At 42.0% G+C, this 20,297-nt stretch overlaps 1 protein-coding gene across 3 annotated transcripts in view; it reads right to left on the reverse strand.

The window, feature by feature from the left end:
- FAM169A (family with sequence similarity 169 member A) overlaps positions 1–20,297 on the reverse strand; it is a 73,094-nt gene that overhangs the window by 41,021 nt on the left and 11,776 nt on the right. Inside the window, exon 1 of one of the 3 annotated variants that reach the window (XM_072606355.1) lies at positions 15,195–15,420. The exons of 1 other annotated variant lie outside the window; for it this stretch is intronic. The gene's annotated coding sequence lies outside the window, so the exon portion shown is untranslated. Of the gene's footprint in view, positions 1–15,194; positions 15,421–20,297 lie in introns of those variants that run through there. One more of the 3 variants, XM_072606357.1, reaches the window with a different exon arrangement.

Genomic DNA, 20,297 nt, shown 5'->3' on the forward strand with positions numbered 1-20,297 from the left:
ATACTGGAGTTGGTTTGCCATTTCCTTCTCCGGTTCATTTTACAAATGAAGGAAATGAGGCAAAAAAGACGTGCCCAGGATCACTCAGCTAAGTATCTGAACTCCTGCAGCCTAGCAGTCTACCCACCGCATCACCTGGCTGCCCCTGGACAAGTGGCCTCTATTTTAGCATGAAAGTAAGGTCCTCTGCTGAGACTGTCCTTTGCAATGTTCAAATCACAGAGCGATTTTAAAAGCTGCAAGGTTTAATTTCCCACATTCTGAAATACCTTTAGCAATAGCTGGAAATTGGGGCACCTAGGTGGTGCAGTGAACAAAGCACCAGCGCTGGAGTCAGGAGGCCCTGAGGTTCAGACACTTGACACAATTACTAACTGTGTAACCTCAACTGCCTCCAAAAAAAAGCAGTATCTGAAAATGTATAGACACCTACTGTTTCATAATTCATTTCTCAATTCACAGGCCCTAAAAGCGAAAATCGTTCCTTAATCATTAAATTTACATAGTCAAAAGAAACAGACTGAAGGCAGCCTGAAGAGAAAGCACCATGTATGACCTGATAGAGAGCTAATAGATTTGTTATGAAAAGTGCTACTACAGGTCTAATTAAATGGCATTTGGTTAAGTCAGATATAGGGTATCCCCAAAGTCTTAAAGTTAACAAGCTTAAAACTGCATTAAGACTTTTGGGACTCCCTGCATAATACTACGATAGTCACCTGGGAAATGTTTGGATGCCTGATGCTTAACAATAATTATGAGACAGTCTAAAACTGTCACAAAACTTAGTGTTACTAAAAATCTGGTCTTGGATACAGCATATTCATCATTTATTTTAAAAAAACCAACCCTATTTTTCCTGATGAAGTTAATAGTTATATCAAACTAGAAGAAAATGCATTCTTTCCTTAATTTAGAAAATGATACTTAAAAACAAAAACCATCTTTTCCCACCTCTTAACACTTTTCAAATTTCTGTAGCAGGTATGAGGATGGGAGAGGCATACCTGTCAGCAGGTCAGTGATTGGGGGTCAAAGACAGGCGCTAGGTGGCGCCATGGTGCATAGAACCCTGAAGGCGCTCCAGAAAGAGGCTTCCAAAGTTCAAATCTGACCTCTTGGGACTTCCCAGCTGTGTGACCCTGGGCAAGTCGCTTCACTTTGTTTGCCTCAGTTTCCTCACCTGTAAAATAAACTGGAGAAGGAAATGGCAAACCACTCCAGGATCTTTGCCAAGAAAACCCCAACTACGCAATACCTTACAGCAGAGGCCCGATGCCTGCCGGTCCAAGTTAGGAGACTAAACTGAAAGCAAAGCAATGTATTACAATGCTAAGGAAGACGGCTGATTTCCCAGGCTACAGAGGTAGTTTTTCTAATTTTTCAGACATGCTTAGAGTACACAGCCGGTTAGAAGTATTCTGCGGCAACCTAGGATGGAGAGCACAAAGGAGGAATCATGCAAGGGAAAAAAGCGGGGCTTCCAGGGGAGTATGACATGAACCTGCTAAGATTTAACAGAATGGGAAGAAACTCCCTGTTCACGGGCAGAAGACAAGGGTAGGTTGGCCAAACACTTTTATGATAATGAAAGAACCACTTAGACAAAAGTGCAGGGTGAGGGTAACCATTTAGACAAGAGGTCAGGTGTACCTTACCCAAGAGCGACAAATAGTGGTTACAGTGGTGGATGGCACCAATGGTTTTACCATGTCCCTGCACAGTCTGCCCTGCGTTACTTCTCCTTCAAAGTTATTAGGGACTTTATTTAATATCGGGTCACAAGAGCTTGGGGATGGTGCTACATCAAAACATCATGACTTTGGTGTCTATTTTTCCACCAAATGGACTACAGTGCCGAGCTGAATTTGCTCTTCCAATCCTGCTTCTAATCTCATTACTGAACAGAAACTATTTTCTTTAGATTTATCAATGATTTCTTAATGGCCAAATCCGATGCTTGAAATACTTCAAAGTAGAGACTGAAAAAGATATAGCTAGACAATTCCCAAGGCAGCTAGGAAGCTCAGCGGATAGACTGCTCAGCCTGGAGTCAGGAAGACCTCAGACACTCACTAACCTATGTGAACCTTGCTTGCCTCAGTTTCCTCATCTTTGTATGTTTGAAAATGGAGGTAGATTTTTCTTTCACAAAAGACTGATGTGAAAACGTTTAATATGATTGTACATGTATAGCCTATGTTGGATTGCTTGCTGTGTTAAGGATGGGGGAGAGGAGGGACAAATGGAGGAAAAAAAATTGGAACTCAAAATCATATGGTAGTGAATGTTGAAAACTATCTTTACATGTAATTGGAAAAAATAAATACTATGATTGAGTGGGAAAATAGACCTAGAATCAGGAAGACCTGAGTTCAAATCTCACCTCTGACACTGTAACAGCAAGGACCCCAACATACGTAGGAGGGCCTGCTACCGCAGGTTCTTAGATGTGCTTTTCTAGAAGGAAAACAACTTTTGAGGCGTCAGCAATCACTTTAATATCAAGCACTTCTATCATTCACTTAGTTCAGGGGGAAAAGTCAGCACCCTAAACTTCAGAGAAAATATCAAGAAATAAAAACCAACAGACAGGCTTCCAACTGTCTGACCATAAGCAATACATACACCACAGATCAACACACAGATCCAACTGTCCAACCAAGCACACAGTTACCAAAGACAGAAGAAGCACCAACACCTGGGTTTTTATGCTCCTCAGCAGCTGCCCAGTGTCTCATCTGGCCAAACCAACACTTCCAATGCGTAAGCCCCAAAGTAAAACTCAGTACTTATACACTTCTCAAAGCCAGAGGGCATCACAACCCTGGAGAACCAGCACCTCATTGGAAATGAACAAAAGGTAAGCTTCCCTTAACGGGCAGACCCAATCATGGGAGGGGAAGATCTTTAACTCTCATTTAGCACGACTTACCAGTTAGGTGAAGCATTTAACTCCGCTATGCCTTAATTCACTGGAAAAGAAAATGGCAAACCTCTCCCACAGCTTTGCCTAGACAACTCTGGACAGTATTGGTGTACCATGGTCCACAGGATCATGAAAAGTCAGACACACCTGAACAAGAACATTCCCATGAACAAGATCTCAGGGCTTCAGCAAATTGCAAATTCAAAGAGCTTGGGTGACTCGACAGGCAAAAAGCTCATTCTGGTCTGCCCTAGGACAGGCACCACAACCAGAAATTCCACAATATCCTGCCTGGTTCAGTTCTCCTCTGGAGCACGACCTTTAGCTCTAAGAATCACATTCTAGGAAAGATGAGGTACAACATCCAAAAAAGACAACCAGAACGGTGAAGAGACTAGAACATGCCACAAAGGAAAACTGGCTGAAAGAAATGAGGATGTTCGGGTTGGGAAAGAGAAGATCTTAGTGAGGGCGCAGTGGATGTTCTCGGGAAGCCAAAGTCGTGGAACAAGAAGGCTAAGATTTGAAGGGTTCTGGGAAGATGGAGGAGGAGGTCAGAAAATTCCAAGCTCAAGATTCTTCTCCACGAAAGAGGTAAAATAGCACCTTGGGGAGAACAAAGTGTGTACACTGGCACAACAGGGGCCCTCCTGGGACAACTGGAGAAGATGCAAAGAAAAATCCAGGAGAGTAAACATCTCCAGGCTAGGTTTTAACAAGCAGCACGTCCTGGGGTTATCTGGTTCGGGAGGGTGCTGGGCCCAGCAGATAGTGGGGGGAGTGGGGCGTTTGAGCCCGGGGTGATGGAGGGAACCTCTGCTGATAAAGTGCACCAGACCCAGCTGTGCTGTGAGGAACAGAGGGGAACACAGCAGGAACCAGCACAGGGGGTGCATGCCTCTAGCTGTAGGCATTTACTGGAGATTGGAGATCTGTCTGTGGTTCCAGGCTAGATGGGAGAACTGAAGAGTGGAAGGCACCATTTTCCATACCCTAGGGCTAGAAGTGATTGCAAAAATCAAGCCATTACCACAAAAAAGAAAACCGCCCAGGCAAAGGAGAAAGAACCCAGCCACAGAAAGTTATAATGGGAGCAGAGGTGATCAGGGTTCATCTCCAGAGGAGGATTCTGAAGCAAAGAACCCTCCAAAGAGTTAAATGGTCACCTGCCCAAAGAGAACTGATAGAAGTTCTTGGAAAAGAGATTAAAAATCAAATGACAGAGATGGAGGAAAAACTAAAAAAAAAATAAGAAGAACAAGAAGAAGAATCCAAGAAAAAAGGTTATGAAAGGAAAGTCAACCAATTAGAAAAGGAGATCCAGAATCTTAAGGAAGAAAATGACACTTTGAAAATCAGAACTGGGGAAAGAAGCCAGAGAAATTATAAGAGATAAAGAAATAATTAAAGAAAATGTGAATAATGAAAAAAATAGACGAGAAAGTGAAACATCCTATAAGAAAAACAACAGATTTGAAGCACAGATCAAGAAAAGAAAATATAAAAAAACTGGACTAACTGAAAGTTATGATAAGAATCTTGATACAATAATACAAGAAATAATTTTTAAAAATTGTTCTAAGCATCAGAACAAATAGAAAGAATCCTTCAATCACCACTTAAAAGAGATCCTGAGGAAAACTCATAGGAATATCACAGTCAAATTTCAAAACCCCAACTCAAGGATAAAATATTAAAAGCATCAAGACTGAAACAATTTAAACATGATGGAGCCCCAATCAGAATCACACAAGACCCAGCAGCAGAGACAATGAAAGTCTTAGAACACAATATACAGAAGAGCAAAAGAACTGGGGCTCCGTCAAAGTTAAGTATTGTTTGTAATGAAAATAAACTCTCAGGCTTTCAAGACTTCGTTAAAAAAAATACTGAACTTGATAGAAGATTTGACATACAAGAACCAAGAGAAATATCGATGATTATATGGGATTCTTAAAGACAGTTTATCTTTTACATGTAAAATATATGTCTAAGAAATCTTATTAATAAGTGTGTAGCTCATAAAAAGAGTGGGATAAATCTGACTACGATATTAATTTAAAAAGTAAAACCATTTAGAAATAGCTAAAAAGAGTATTTTCTATAACTGAGGTGCAAAAGGAAGAACTGATACAGAGGAATTAGATGGGGGAGGAGGGCTGGTGGTTCTGGTAACCTACTTTCATCAGGAATGGGTTTGAGAGGTAACAATACATATATATTTAGAAGAATATAAAAACCTTCTAAATTCAGAGGAAATAAAAAGGTAGGGGCATAGGGAGGGGGGAGAGTACAAGGGAGGGATCTTAAGAGAGGAGGGTGAGGGAATAGATAAAAGGGTGTTTAGTTTATGGGAATGGGAGGATAAGGGAGGGATCCTTGGAGAGGGAAGGCCAGAGTGGGTACAAGTAAAGTAAGGAGGCAGGAGGGATAGGAAAGGAGATATGCACAAACCTAAAAACCACAGAGAAGGTGTAAAACAGGTTTGGGAAAGTGTGTCTATATATGTATGTATATATGTATATGTGTGTGGCTGTGTCTACAGCTATGGAGAAACACATCTAAACTTCATTGCAGCCTTGTGGGGAGCTGAGGAGAGAGGAGAACAGACCAAGGTCAAAAGCGCACAGCACAGAGCAAAAGAACTCACAAGGAAGCAAAGAAGAGATGGACATTTTTCAACACAAGTATCATTTATCATACAGGCTTTTTTGAAATGAAAATATACCGTTACATAATTTGAATCCTCTTATGTTCTGCTATGGACATGACATGCTTTTCTCTTTTTAATTTTGTATTTAAATTCCAATATTTAAGTTCATGATATGTTTTTACTTTTCTCTATTCTGTATTTGTGTTCTGGCGTTTGAGTCTAAAATAAAATTTAAGAAAAAAAGTTAAGACTTGCTCTGCTTGGTCTACAGGCAGAACTAAGAATGAGAGGTGGGTGGTGCAGGGACACAGATTTAGGCTTGATGCAAGGAAAAATTCACAAGTAGAAACTGTTCAAAAATGGAAGGGTTACCCAACGCAACCAAGATTAGGAGGGAAGCAGAAAACTGGGAAAGAATTTTAGCAACGAGTATCTGTGATAAAGGCCTCATTTCTGAAATACACAGAGAACTGAGTCAAATTTACAAGAACACAAGTCATGCCCCAACTGATAAACGGTCAGAGGATATGAACAGGCAATTTTCAGAGGAAGAAATTAAAGCTATCTATAGTCATATGAAAAAATGCTCCAAATCACTATTGATTAGAGAGATGCAAATCAAAACAACTCTGAGGTACCACATCACACCTATCAGATTGGTTAATATGACAAAACAAAAGATGATAAGTGTTGGAGAAGATGTGGGAGAGCTGGAATACTAATTCATTGTTGGTGGAGCTGTGAGCTGATCCAACCATTCTGGAGAGCAATTTGGAGCAATGCCCAAAGGGCTACAGAAATGTGCATACCCTTTGACCCAGCGATATCGCTTCTAAGACTGTATCCCCAAGAGATCATAGAAATGGGAGAGGGTCCCACATGTACAAAAATATTTATAGCAGCTCTCTTTGTGGTGGCCAAGAACTGGAAATTGAGGAGATGCCCATCCATTGAGGAATGGCTGAACAAGCTGTGGTATATGAATGTAATGGAATACTATTGCAACATAAGAAATGATGAACAGGAGGACTTCAGAGAGGCCTGGAAGGACCTGTATGAACTGATGCTGAGCGAAAGGAGCACTTTGTACTGTGCACAGTAACAACCACAGTGTGCGAGGAATTCTTCTGGAAGACTTAGTCCTTCACAGCAACGCAAGGACCTAAAAAACTCCCAGTGGACTCTTGAGGCAAATCACCTTCCACATCCAGAGAAAGAACTATGGAACTGGATTGCAGAATGAAGCAGACTATTTTCTCTTGTGTTAAAAAAAAAGGGGGGGGGGGCTACCTGAGGTCAGTGAGGAGGAGGAGAGTGGGGTCCCCTTCTCTGGAGGTCTTCAGAAGACCAAGGCAGACAAACACCATTTGTTGGGGCTGTCACAAAGGGAGATCTTACTCTGGCGCAGGGTGAACTAGAATGACCAACTTCTGAGGCTCTTCCCCACTTTAGGTTCTTCTATAAAAGAGAATGCAAAGTGACAAATGCACTAAAACAAAGAATACCAAAATCTCTACCTACTTGCAATCAATATAGCTTTGCCTTACAAGAGACCTATATGACAGAACAACTAGAGATGAGCAAAATTTAAGGTTAAGTCACCTGGGCAACTTGAAAGGACTAGGAGCCAGGCCTCAAGGCTGAATCTTCTTATCACCACGTCTAGCGCTCGTTCCACTAAGCCACACTGTGTAATAAGGTTGCCTTTGGTCAGTTCAAGTTTTAAAAATCCTACATATTAGGACAGTAAAGTCTTACTTAATGGAAGGCACATAATATAAGCATTTAAGGGTACTCAAATCATTGATGTATATAAATAACATTCTATCAAAGTTTGCAAAAAAAAATTATGTGTATCAAATGACATTTTGCAAATAAATTTCACTTAACCATGGGAATCACTGGCATAAGCAGAGGAATGCTAGTAAATGTTAAACAACTGGCTCTCCAGAAGAAAAAACATGTACCTATGGCCCACCTTAAAAAAACTGAATCATTCACATTTTTTTCCATCAGTTTCTTAAGTCTAGACCAGGGATAGGGAAATTGCTGGCCTCCAGGCCATGTGTCCTTCTAGTTCCTTGGGTGCCTGCTGTTTGACTGAGTCCAAATTTTACAGAACAAATCCTTTTCTGTGAAGTTTGAATTCAATCAAAGGACTGCACTTAAGGATCCAGAGGGCCACATATGGCCTTCAAGGCTGCAGGTTCCCCATCCCTGGCCTAGAAAATCAGTAAAACAATAAACTGAGATCCAATTTCTAATGACAGATTTTTGAGGTGTAAATACAATGAAAATTTCACAATCAGCTGTCAAGGTTCTAACTGGCTTCAATAAACTCCTGTATTAGGGGAGAAGTAGCTGGATAACAGAGGGTCCTGGTGCCCCAAGAAGATACTAGACATCCCCTCACAATACAACTGTGTTCTCTGTGTATACCAATTCCTTTTTCCAGACTGAACCCCTCACATGGGGCCTCCCCAAGCCCCCTACTCTCTTTCTTTTGATCAGTCATCACAGAATAATCTCTAACCCTTTCACCATTCCAGTTCCCATCTTTTGGACAAAGTCTAACTTGTCTTTCCTTAAATGGTGCCTAGGACTGAAACACAGGACTGCACTTCTGTCATTCTTGGCCATTTAAGAATCAGTCAATGAATGCTGTTGAGCTTCCTGAGAAGCCCTGTGAAGGTGAAGTCTGTTGGGTAATAAGATACCCTTGCTCCATGGCCCCCAATATCAAATATGCGGACCCCCAGATATTGGGGGACAGGCTACAGTGGCACCAAAAAAAACCTCAAGTCTATGACAAAACAAAACAAAAAAAACTAGCCCCCCTCCCACCTGGTTTCTTTTCTGTTGTAAGTCATAGAGATTTTAACCATCATAGGACTAATCATTTTTAAAGTAAAAAGGGGGGGGGGTAAGGGGAGGGGGAGAAAAGGAAGTGAATAAGCTTTATACAGTCCTTACTATGTACCAGGCACTGTGCCAAGAACTTTACAAATATCATCTCATCTGATCCTCACAACACCCCCATTTTACAGAAGAGGAAACTGAGGCAGACAGAGGCTAAGGGATCTGTCCAGGATCACACAGCTAGTAAGTACCTGAGGTCAGATGTGATCTCCAAGGCTACTACTCTATGCATTGTGCTACCCAGCTACCAGGATAACTGACATTTATACATATATACAATTGTGTGCTAAGATTTACAAAGCCCTTAAAATACATGATCTCGTTTGGTCCTCAAAGCAACCTGAAGCACTACAGATACTATGATCCCCATGGATAGACAAGAAAACAGGCTCAGAGAGATAAAAGTTGTCACAACTAATAACTCTCAGAGGTGGAATCCCACTGTCCACTACGCTATGCTATGAGTGGCTACTGGGCACAAGGCACCGAGTACACAAAAAGGTAAAATAAAGAACAAGTCCTACCACATGTATTCTACGGGGATGAATAGATATACAAGCAGAATTTGGCTTGGATCATCTGAAGATTTCATTCCAAAATATGTGATTCCCTGATCAATCAGTTTAATAATGACAACTGTACCGACTGCCATCCCCAGACACGGATGCTAAATAGATCCTTAGCTTACATCAAACACTGTAACACTAGTTTGTCACACTGGCATGGGCATTAATGACTATCTAGACAGATAGGGTGAATATGCATAATATTAGTAAGAGGGAAATGTACTTTATACCTGAACGGCCCTGCATTTATCCCTTGTACATGTGATATTATGGAAATGAAAACAACATCCTTTATCATGAAGACGTCAGCAACTACTGCATGACCTAGATTACTGCATAGTATTTATGTAATCACTTGGAAGCAGCTTACAACGGCTCAGAAAAGCCAAGTCAAAGCGACTAAACCCATTACCCCATGCAATCCCACCCCTTCTCTTTACCCTGTTCTGTTCAACATTACATAATTAATCTAAAATTATCTCTTTCTTAGTCCAAGGATATCCAGACTTTTAAGATATATACAATGTATCCGACTCACAATGCTTTCTCTCTCTCTCTCTTCAACTCAAAATCAGGAGGAGCTGTGTGTGTGTACTCCCACCCAGTACCCAGATACTGAAATGTTTCAAGAGTTACAAATATTGTCTTTCCATGTAGGAATGTAAACAGTTCAACTTTAGTAAGTCCCTTATGACTTCTCTTTGCTGTTCACCTTTTCATGGTTCTCTTCATTCTTGTGTTTGAAAGTCAAATTTTCTTTTCAGCTCTGGTCTTTTCATCAAGAATGCTTGAAAATCCTCTATTTCATTGAAAGACCATTTTTTCTCCTTAAGTATTATACTCAGTTTTGCTGGGTAGGTGATTCTTGGTTTTAGTCCTAGTTCCTTTGACTTCTGGAATATCCTATTCCATTCCCTTCGATCCCTTAATGTAGAGGGTGCTAGATCTTGTGTTATCCTGATTGTATTTCCACAATAATTGAATTGTTTCTTTCTAGCTGCTTGCAATATTTTCTCCTTGATCTGGGAATTTTGGAATTTGGCCACAATGTTCCTAGGAGTTTCTCTTTTTGGATCTCTTTCAGGCAGTGTTCTGTGGATTCCTTGAATATTTATTTTGCCCTCTGGTTCTAGAATCTCAGGGCAGTTTTCCTTGATAATTTCATGGAAGATGATGTCTAGGCTCTTCTTTTGATCATGGCTTTCAGGTAGTCCCAGAATTTTTACATTGTCTCTCCTGAATCTATTTTCCAGCTCAGTTGTTTTTCCAATAAGATATTTCACATTATCTTCCATTTTTCCAATCTTCTCGCTATGTTCTGTGATATCTGTCTTTCTCACAAAGTCCTTAGCGTCCATCTGTGCCATTCTAGTTTTGAAAGAACTGTTTTCTTCAGTGAGCTTTTGAATCTCCTTTTCCATTTGGCTAATTCTGCTTTTGAAAGCATTCTTCTCCTCATTGGCTTTTTGAACCTCTTTTGCCAATTGAGTTAGGCTAGTTTTCAAGGTGTTAATTTCTTCAACATTTTTTTGGTTCTCCTTTAGCAGGGAGCTGATCTGCTTTTCATGCTTCTCTTTCATCCCTCTCATTTCTCTTCCCAGTTTTTCCTCCACCTCTCTAACTTGATTTTCAAAATTCTTTTTGAGCTCTTCCATGGCCTGAGCCCACTGGGTGGGCTGGGACACAGAATCCTTGATTTCTGTGTCTTTGCCTGATGGTAAGCATTGTTCTTCCTCATCAGAAAGGAAGGGAGGAAGTGTCTTTTCTCCGAGAAAGTACCCTTCAATAGTTTTATTTCTTTTCCCTTTTCTGGGCATTCTCCCCAGCCAGTGGCTTGACCTCTGAATAGTCTCCTCACACCCACCTCACCTCCTGATCCTCCCAGCCAGCGTTTGGGGACTGAGATTCAAATGCTGCTTCCCGCCTTAGGGCTTTTGGCGGGGGCAGGGCTGCTATTCAGTGTGAGAATTAAGTTCAGGTGGTCAGGTCAGGGCAGGGCCACCTCTCAGGCTCAGTTCCCTCAGGGGGTTTATGTACAGACCTTCCACAATGGATCCAGGCTCCCGCCCGCTTGGGGAGTCCCTGTCTGCAGCCGCCTCTTAGCTTCTATCTCCAGGGGGGGCCCGAGCCATGGGGGCACCCCACTCCCCTCTCGACCCGCCAAAGAGACTCTCTCACCGACCCCCGTCACCTGTGGGTGGAGGGGCTTGTGCCGCTGCTGGAGATCCCGTCCCTGAAGCCTGCTCGGATCTGTACCTCTCGGAGCCGCAGCCGCCGCAGGTCTGGGCTGGGCTCCGCGTCTGCAGCGCAATGGACCTTTTGCGAGAGGTTTGCAGGTCCCTCTGTGGGTGGAGTGACCCGCGTGGCCGCTGGAGATCCCGTCCCCGTAGCCCGCTGGGATCTTTTCCTCACGGTGTCACAGCTGCTGCAGGGCTGCCCTCTGCTCCCAGTCCCGGCGCCCAGTCCGCAGTGCGAAGGACCCCCCGCGAGAGGTTTGCAGGTCTCTCCGGAACAGAAATCTCCCTCGCTCCAATATTCCGTGGCCTCTGGGTGCAGAATTCACCGTGAGTTGGTCCCCTCTAGCCGTTCTGTGGGTTGTGGGTTCGGAGCTATGTGTATGTGCGTCTTTCTACTCCGCCATCTTGGCTCCGCCCCCAGGAGGAGCTATGTGAATGTTTAGCAGCCTTGGATAATTTTAAGAGTTTAAACAGTAAAGGCATTGTTTCTAAACATCTTCAACCCAAGATCACAGGGATTCGTTTTAAGAAAATCAAATTCTTAACTGAAATGCAAAGAAAATAAATGCTTACAGCAGAAATGCTGGCTCAAGACAAGATAAAAAAGGGGTATTTCAATGCTGAAAATTTTGTACTGGGTTGCACAAAGTCTTCTGTATCAACTCACCTAAGTCCAGATACCTATATTCTAGGACTAGAATAGTTTCTCAGATGTCTGCCTACCCACTGCTACCTTCTGGTCCATCACCAGTAGTTTCAGCTGTGTTTGACCCTTCATGACCCCGTGTGAGGTCTTCTTGGCAGTGATACTGGAGTGGTTTGCCATTTCCTCCTCCATCTCATTTTACAGATGAGGAAACTGAGGCAAACAGGGTGAAGTGACTTGCCCAGGGTCATACAGCTAGTAAGTGTCTGAGGTTGCCTTTTGCAGGACCAGTTATCTATTTTTCCTTCCTCCCACTTTAGCTGTGCCTAGCTCCTACTTCCACCTCCCCATCGGTTTTTATAGTGATTCTTACTTGGCACCATCATGTGAACTTGCCTATGCTTCCCCAGTTAATCTTAGATTCCTTTTCAACTTCTTTTGCCAAGGAGAAACTTCTCCTGGACCCCCTTGGATTCAACCCTTGATGAGACAGAGGGCTCTGTGGAATTTGAAGAGGATGGAGACCCATAACATGTTATTTCTGAGTGTTTAAAAGAGAAATGAGAATTACCAGAGCAGAATTCATGTCTTATCCCTGATAAGTACTAACACAAGGCCTCACCACCTGTAACCCCCAGCAATGATGCTCCAAATAACACCTTGGGTGACACTCGTGACAGCATAAAACCTTGAAGGGAAACAGATCTGCCTCAACTGGACATCTGTGCCTAGGGCATCAAATGATAAAGAAGCACAGGGGAATACAGTTTTTTTCAATATTGGATTCCCATACCTACAAATCTAAATACTACAAACATCCCTGCCTAGAAAACCACAAAAAAATTTTCCATCAGCCTAAAATGAAAACATGTTTTTTTGTGGGAAATAAGGCTTTTTTCCAATGCATCAAAAACAGAGTACAGCAGAAATCAGCAAATAAGTCAAGCAAAAACAGCATTCGACGTACTTGTGCAAAGTAGTAGTAAAGCATTTTTCAAATAGAGGGGATAGCACAAGTTGCAAAAGGGACGTTTCAATGCTCCATTTCCAATAAGAAAAATATACATTAAAACAACTGAACATTAAAACAACCCTAGAAATTAGCAAAGAAGGACAAAAAAGGGTATGGGGAAACACTCAGTGGAGGGATAATAGGAAGCTAGGCACACTAACACAGTTGGTAAGGCTATGAATTTGTCCAACAGTTCTGGACAAAAATTTGCAACTGTACAAGAAAAGTGACTAAATTATTTGCAACCTCTGAGCCACAAGGTCACATAAGCAACAAGACAGAGCACTAACATTTTCCCTGGATCTCTACAACCTCTCAAAACCAGAAGATAAAGCAACTTCAGCTGTCTCTCTGGTCTAGAATACCCATAATCCAAAAGGGTTAAAAAACAAACCCAAAACCCAGGAACTGATGGTGAACTGACCCTGATCTCACTCAGCACCCCTTCCCCACCTCAGTGAGAGCTAGTGAAGCTGTACTAGGAGAACCAAGGGATAAGACACAGGCTCAAAACTTACCCTTTCAACCCAGTCCCCCTTCCTTTTCTCCAATACCATGGAGACACTGGCTTCAGGCTAAGAAAGTTTGAACTCCAGCTTCAAAAAGCCAGCTTGGCCATGCCTTTCAGGATCAAAAGCCTACAGGGGGCTGCAGCCCAGCTGTACCAGTGCTGCAAGGCTCTGGAGGAGCTGAGGGAATGGGACAGGGCACCAGGACAGGATGTCACGCATGTGGGGAGCTATGCAGCATTCCATCAAGGCTGAGACAAAGAGTGCACCACCAAGACGGGGTTAAACAGAGTCAAGTGGAGCAGAAACAGGCTGGTGAACTGCCCAGGATGGAAGAAGCTGAGATGCTTTGAGATCCAGCCCCCAAGGAAATCACAGAAAGGAGGAATCAGGAAGTAAGGGGGAAAAAGCCTCTAAGTACCAAAGATTTCAGAAAGAAGAAAACTCAAAAGACCTTGAACATAAACAGATAAATCACTGGGAAAAACAGTAACAAAAGGAAACATGGCCTCCAGATCTAGTAAATGAGTTCAGGCATCCATTAATAAATAATGCAAAATAAAGGAAAATGATCCAACGCTTGATGAGACGGAGGGCCCTGTGGAATTTGAGGAGGACAGAGAACTATAACATGTTATTCCTGAGTGGTTTAAAAGAGAAACGAGGATTATGAGAGCAGAATTTATGTCTTATGCAGCAAAAATAATGAACAGAACAGAAAAACTTACATCTGTCATGGCAAGCTTCACCAAAGGAACAAATAGAGAACAGAGTGAGAAAGCAAATATACAGAAGGCAAACTAATAGAAGCAAAAAGCAGTAACGTTAAAAAAAAATAGGCTCATCAATGCAAGCAAAACATGCTGAACTCAAAGACAAGACACACAGAGACCACATCATAGGTCTCCTAAAAGAGCACAGATAAAAAAAAGAAAAACCTAGTACCATAATGAAGGAATAGAAATGAACTGCCCAGAACCTCCAAACATAGAAAGTGAAATTCTAAATAGAAGAATTCACAGATCTCCCCCACAAAAATAAAAAAACCAGGGCTACAAATTCCAAGTCACAAGTCATTAAATCTAACAATTCAATTCAGCAAGCCATCAAGAGAAAGACCTTCAAATACAAAGGAAAGGACATTTAAATAAGGCAAAACTATTCTGCAGCCACTAGAAAAATGAAGGGTTATTCCAATAGCGTTCCAAAGAGCAAGGGTCATCACTCAGGGTGACCTCTCCTGCAAGTTGGAGCTTAACCACTCAGGACAATGACAAGGAAGAGTCTGAAACATTTTTAGAAAGAAAACCAGAACTGAAGAGATCCTCTGTCTTTCAAACACCCCAAAACAACAGAAATGCAGGAGTGACTAATAAATTCAGTAGGCAACGACAGCGGAGGGACTGACTTCTTTCCACATGAGACAGGGGTAAACGTGGAAATCTTGTAGAGGTGACAGTAAAGGGGCAGATGGTGGCATTACGGACAGAATGGAGTGACATCTTGTCTACTAGTGAAAGCTTCTTTTGTGGGACTAGGTTACAAAATGGGAAAGGTATATAAAGGAGGGTAGGGGAGTAGGGAGATAAGAGTGATTTGTAAGGGCGAGGGTCAAATCAAGCGCTAGCAAAGAGGGGGAAAGTTGACCTCTGTGGTCTCGGAAGAAGAACCTGGGGGGAGGGGCTGATTTGAAAAGTGGGGGAGGGAAGGAAGTAGGCCTTACTTTGGAAGTGAAAGAGGATTCCACTGACCAATGATCCTGCGGCAGAAGAGAGGTGAGAACCTTACGCTGGATGAGGTCTAGGAGATCTGGTGCTTGAAAAGTCTGGGGAGGAGGAGGAGTAGAAGGCTGGGCCTTGGGCAGCTAGAGGAACACACAAACCAGATCTCCAGACAAAGTAGAAAAAAGTCTACAAGCTCAGATATAAATCCTAAGTGGACTGAGTAACAAGGGATATGGTGGGAGAGGGGGCCTATAATAGGGCAGTGTCTATTATGACACCTACAATAATGGGCACTGTTCTGCAAGTGAGGCCCAATGGAAACCGGGTAATCCATGGAGGACTGGGGGACTACAAAAAGGCAGTGACTGAAAGTGTCTAGAGGAGATCCTAGAATGAATAATGAATACCTTGGAAGCTTTGCTTGCATGAAGAAGACACCATTTTAGGGGTGAAAACTCTGAGAGTGAAGGTCCAGCAAACAGAAAGAGAAGATGGAGAATGAAGAGGGAAAAATATCTTTTGAAAAGAAGCACAAAGGAACCAGACTAGGTGAAGGAAAGGCCAGGAAGGGGAAGTATCAAATACAAGGAGGGGGTTTGGTGAGGGGAGGAGAGACAGTGTGAACAGAGGCACCCTAAAAAAACATTTCTCAGTGCCTCTGACTCACTGCGACTCCATTTGGGGTTCCCTGTTCCCCCCCCAGCCAAGACACTGGAGTGGTTTGCCATTTCCTTCTCCACTTCATCTTACAGAGGAAGGAATGGGGGCAAAGCTAGAGAATATCTGAGTCCAGATTTGAACTCAGGCCAAAGACTCTGACTTCAGGCCTGGCACTCTATCCACTGCACCACCTATTACTTTATTTACTTATGAAGTAACTAAAAGAACATAATACTACGTTTACAGCAGAAGAGGGAACTGAAAAGCTTCTACGCAGACAACATTAATGCTTCTAGGATAAGAAACAAAGCGGTCAAATGGGGAAACGTCTTTGCTTCAAACTTCTCTGATAAGGGTTTGATATCCAAGATATATAAACGCTTAATAAATATGTAAGTCTAATATTCAGTCCCCAAAAGATAAATGATCAAAATGATCAAATTTTTTGCTCTCAAAAAGATTGCAAAGTATAACCTCTGACCCAATGATTTTTCCAATGGGTATATAGCCCAAGGATGTCAAAGCCAGAAAGTTCCAATACATACCGAAACATTCACAGTAGCACTTATGTGGCAGCAGGGATGGCAGCAAAGTGCCCATCGCTTAGAGAATGGCTGAGCATGAAACAGTCTATGAATGCAATGGGATATTACTATGCAGGAAGAAAGGACAAAGGAATTCTGAGAAACATCAAAGATGCAGAGTGAAATAAGCAGAAGCAGAACAAAACATCCAGCATGACACAACTAGGAAAATCCAAAGATCAGTGAATAAAAGAAGTAAAATTCCAAGGAACTGAAAAATCAATAATGGGTCTGATGAACAAGAATAAACTGGTGTAAAATAAATATAGTAACAAAACAGACCCCCCTTTCTCATAAAAGAAACAACAGACTTTGAGGGCTGAACAAAACACATGTGTATTGCCAGAAGCAGCCAGGGGACGGTTGCTTTTCTGTACAGTTTTCTTTAAGAAAGAATATTCCATGGGGAAGGGGACGGGGGGGAGGGGGGATGCCCAGAAATCCAGAAACGACCGTGACGTAGAAACAAAAGGTATTGATATTTTTCAATATTTTTATATTTTTTTAAGGTATGTTTCATTCTGATTTGAACCTCTACAGTGATCACCTCCTTTCTACTCACATGAGTACAATAACATAGACCCTCATCATCTGGACTCTCAAATAACCTCCATACTACCTGCATCTTCCATCACTCACCAATCTAGTCTTCACTCAGTGGCCAAATAATTTCCCTAGGTACAGCCTGGTCTATGCCACTACCTGCTCCACAACCTTCAATGGTTCCCTATTACTTCTAAGATAAAATATGACTGCTAGGTGGGTACTAAGAAGCCCTTCTGAAAACCATTCCAGTTCTCCTATCACTTTCATGGCTCATACCTGGTATACTTGCTTTTCCTTGAAGTCCACATTTTCTCTCCCTATCTCTTCATCAATAGAATATAACCTCCTTGAAGGACAAGAACGATTTCATTTTGTCTTTGTAACCCCCATATCACAACAGATGCTCAGTTTGAGTTCCTCCTACTCTGTAAGACCTTCTCAGATTTGACAGTACTGTCACTTCTCTGACTTTCCTGGTGGTTTTGGTTAGTCTCTCCTTCCTGGCCTTCTATTTCCTACCCTGTTATTATATTTCCCTATATACATTACAGAAATAAATTCTATAACTATCAAGCATTCCCAAATATTTACTACCAAGTGTTTATTTATACCAAAATATTACCAAATATTTATTAAAATCTATCTAGGCTCCTATGATCATACTCTGCTTCTCAAGAACCTTTAACAGCTCCCCATTGGCTAGAGGATAAAATAAAATCCTTTGCCTTGGCATTTAAGGATCTCCACAACTAAGATCCACTTACTCCAGACATTTCACAGGATCACACACTTGAGCTGGAGGGGACTTCTGAAGCTATCCAGTCCAACTCATACCCCAAAAACAATCCCAACTATACCAGACCAGATAAGGACCTATATACACAGTCTTTGCTTGAAGGCTGCCAATAAGGAAAACCCACCACCTGCAGAAGATGCAGGCTTACAATTCTGGACAAGCTTTCCTGACTTCAAGTCTAAATTTGCCTCTTTGTAACTTCTGCCCACTGTTCCTGGTCCTGCCCTGGCAGATCAACAGGTGGAGTTCAACCTCTTCCACACAGATAGACCCAAGTACTTTAGAGATATCAAGTACCCTCCCAAGTCTTTTCTCAGTTCTTCGACTGATAATAGCTTCCCTCCTCTGGACACTCTCTGGCTGACCAATATCCTCTCTCAATCGTGCAGAAAGAACGCAGTAAAATACTCCAGCATCAAACGAGCTAACACATGTAAAGCACTCTGCAAACCCTTTGCATTCTGGGGGTGGGGGGCAGGTAATCGGATGGGCAGGTTATAAATGCACGTAAAAATGCACGAATGTATTAAAACATCTTAAAACACAAAAAGTGACCTGGATTAAGGCATAAAAAAAGGGGAGGGAAGTGGGAACGTCAGGCATGGGAAATGCCAAGCAGGCCAATTTGGCCAGGCTGTAGAGTATGCTAGGGGGAATAATGTGGAATTAATCAGAAAAGACAGGTTGGAACCAGGTTGTGAAGTCTGAACCACAGGATTTAACACTCAATTATAATGTCATCTTGGATTCTGTAATTCAGAAGGACAGACCTAGAGACGGACTCCACTTCAGGAGCCACCTAGTCCAACACCCTCATGTTACAGAGGAAACTGAGACCCAAGCAACTGGTGATTAGTGCAAGGTCAGAGGTGGATTTGAACCTAGGACTCTGACTCAAGAGCCAGTGTTCTTAACACCATCTTTACTACTTCCTAACTGCTTTCATGTGTAAAATGGAGTTAGAAAGAGGACTTGAGTTCCAGTCCCAGCTCTGCCTTGTTTGTTAATATGACCACTGGCAAAAATCACTTCTCTGGACTTCAGTCTCCTCATCGGTAAAAGGAGGAGGTAACTAGATGGGTTCCAAGGTCCTTTGCTGCTGTAATCTAACCCCAGCCCCTTTCCTGCCTCCTTGTGTGTTCTCTCCCCTTCAGACTGTTAAGCTGAGGGCAGGGACAATCTTTTTATTGACCGTAGGTGTCCTCAGAGCTTAGCACACAGTAGGGATCTGTGGCTGTGGCTGAATTCTTTCAGTCCAACTCTCTGTGACCCCATTTGGGGTTTCCTGGCAGAGATACTGAAGTGATTTGCCATTTCCTTCTCCAGCTTAGACACAAATTTTTAGTTTTGTATAAATGAATCTACTATTATCTTATCCTCAATGTTTCTACATCATATTTCCCTCTGTACCCTGTTAAATAGGCAGATCTTTACAGATGAGGAAACTGAGGCAAACAGGGTTAAATGACTTGCCCAGGGTCACCCCGCTAGTAAGTGTCTGAGGCAGGATTTGAACTCTGGTCCTGATGCTGGAGAGCTGATCACCTGACTGCCCCTAGTAGACATTTAATAAATGTTTATTGGATTGGGTCAGTACAGTACTGGACATACATATAGGTTAGTGCTTAATCAAAACTGTCAATGACTTTTCATTTTAATTGAAAATGAATCTAATTCTCATGAAGATCACTCGAATAAGAGGCAAGTAAGAGAAAACTTCCAAGATTATTTCACTTCTTAAATATTTGGGGGGAAAGAATGGAAAAGGAGGAATTCAAAGTCAAATGGATTTTTCCCAGTTTGTCAGGGTGAGCTATAGCCTGACAATGTTTGACTCAAGAAAAGTCAAGCAATAAGTTTTATAAAATCATGACTCCTTCATCTTATTCAGAACCTTTTCAAAGTGGTTAGCAGGAAAAGAAATCCTTTCCCAATTTATGGAAAAACTTATCTTTTGGTACAAAGGAAGAGGAAATACAAAAGGGCAACAGAACACCACTGACAAGTCATCAGTCAGAGACCCTCCCGATGCTTCTCAATCTACTTATTCCAAAACGGAGCCCAAAAGAACAAAACAGCAAAGACAGTTGTATTTGTTGCATCACTACTAAAAAATGTAATCCTGAATATTTAACAGGGTACAGAGGGAAATATGATGTAGAAACATTAAGAAGACAGTAGTAGTAGATACATTTATACAATAAAACTAAAAATGAGTGCTTAAATTAAGATTAAATGCAGACATTTGCAAATGTTGTACAGTTGTTTCAATCATGTCCAACTCTCCATGACCCCATCTGGAGTTTTCTTGGCAAAGATGCTGGAGCGGTTTGCCATTTCCTTCTCCAGTTCATTTGAGAGATGAGGAAACTGAGGCAAGGTTAAGTGACTTGCCCAGGGTCACACTGCATTGAAGTATCTGAGGCTGGTTTTGACTTCAGACCCAACATTCTATCCACTGTTATTTAAAGGAATTTTATAAGGGAAAGAAAGCCCTATTTTGTCGAAGTATGAAT

The sequence above is a fragment of the Notamacropus eugenii genome, chromosome 4, assembly GCF_028372415.1.
Source record: "Notamacropus eugenii isolate mMacEug1 chromosome 4, mMacEug1.pri_v2, whole genome shotgun sequence".
In the NCBI taxonomy this organism is placed as follows: domain Eukaryota; kingdom Metazoa; phylum Chordata; class Mammalia; order Diprotodontia; family Macropodidae; genus Notamacropus; species Notamacropus eugenii.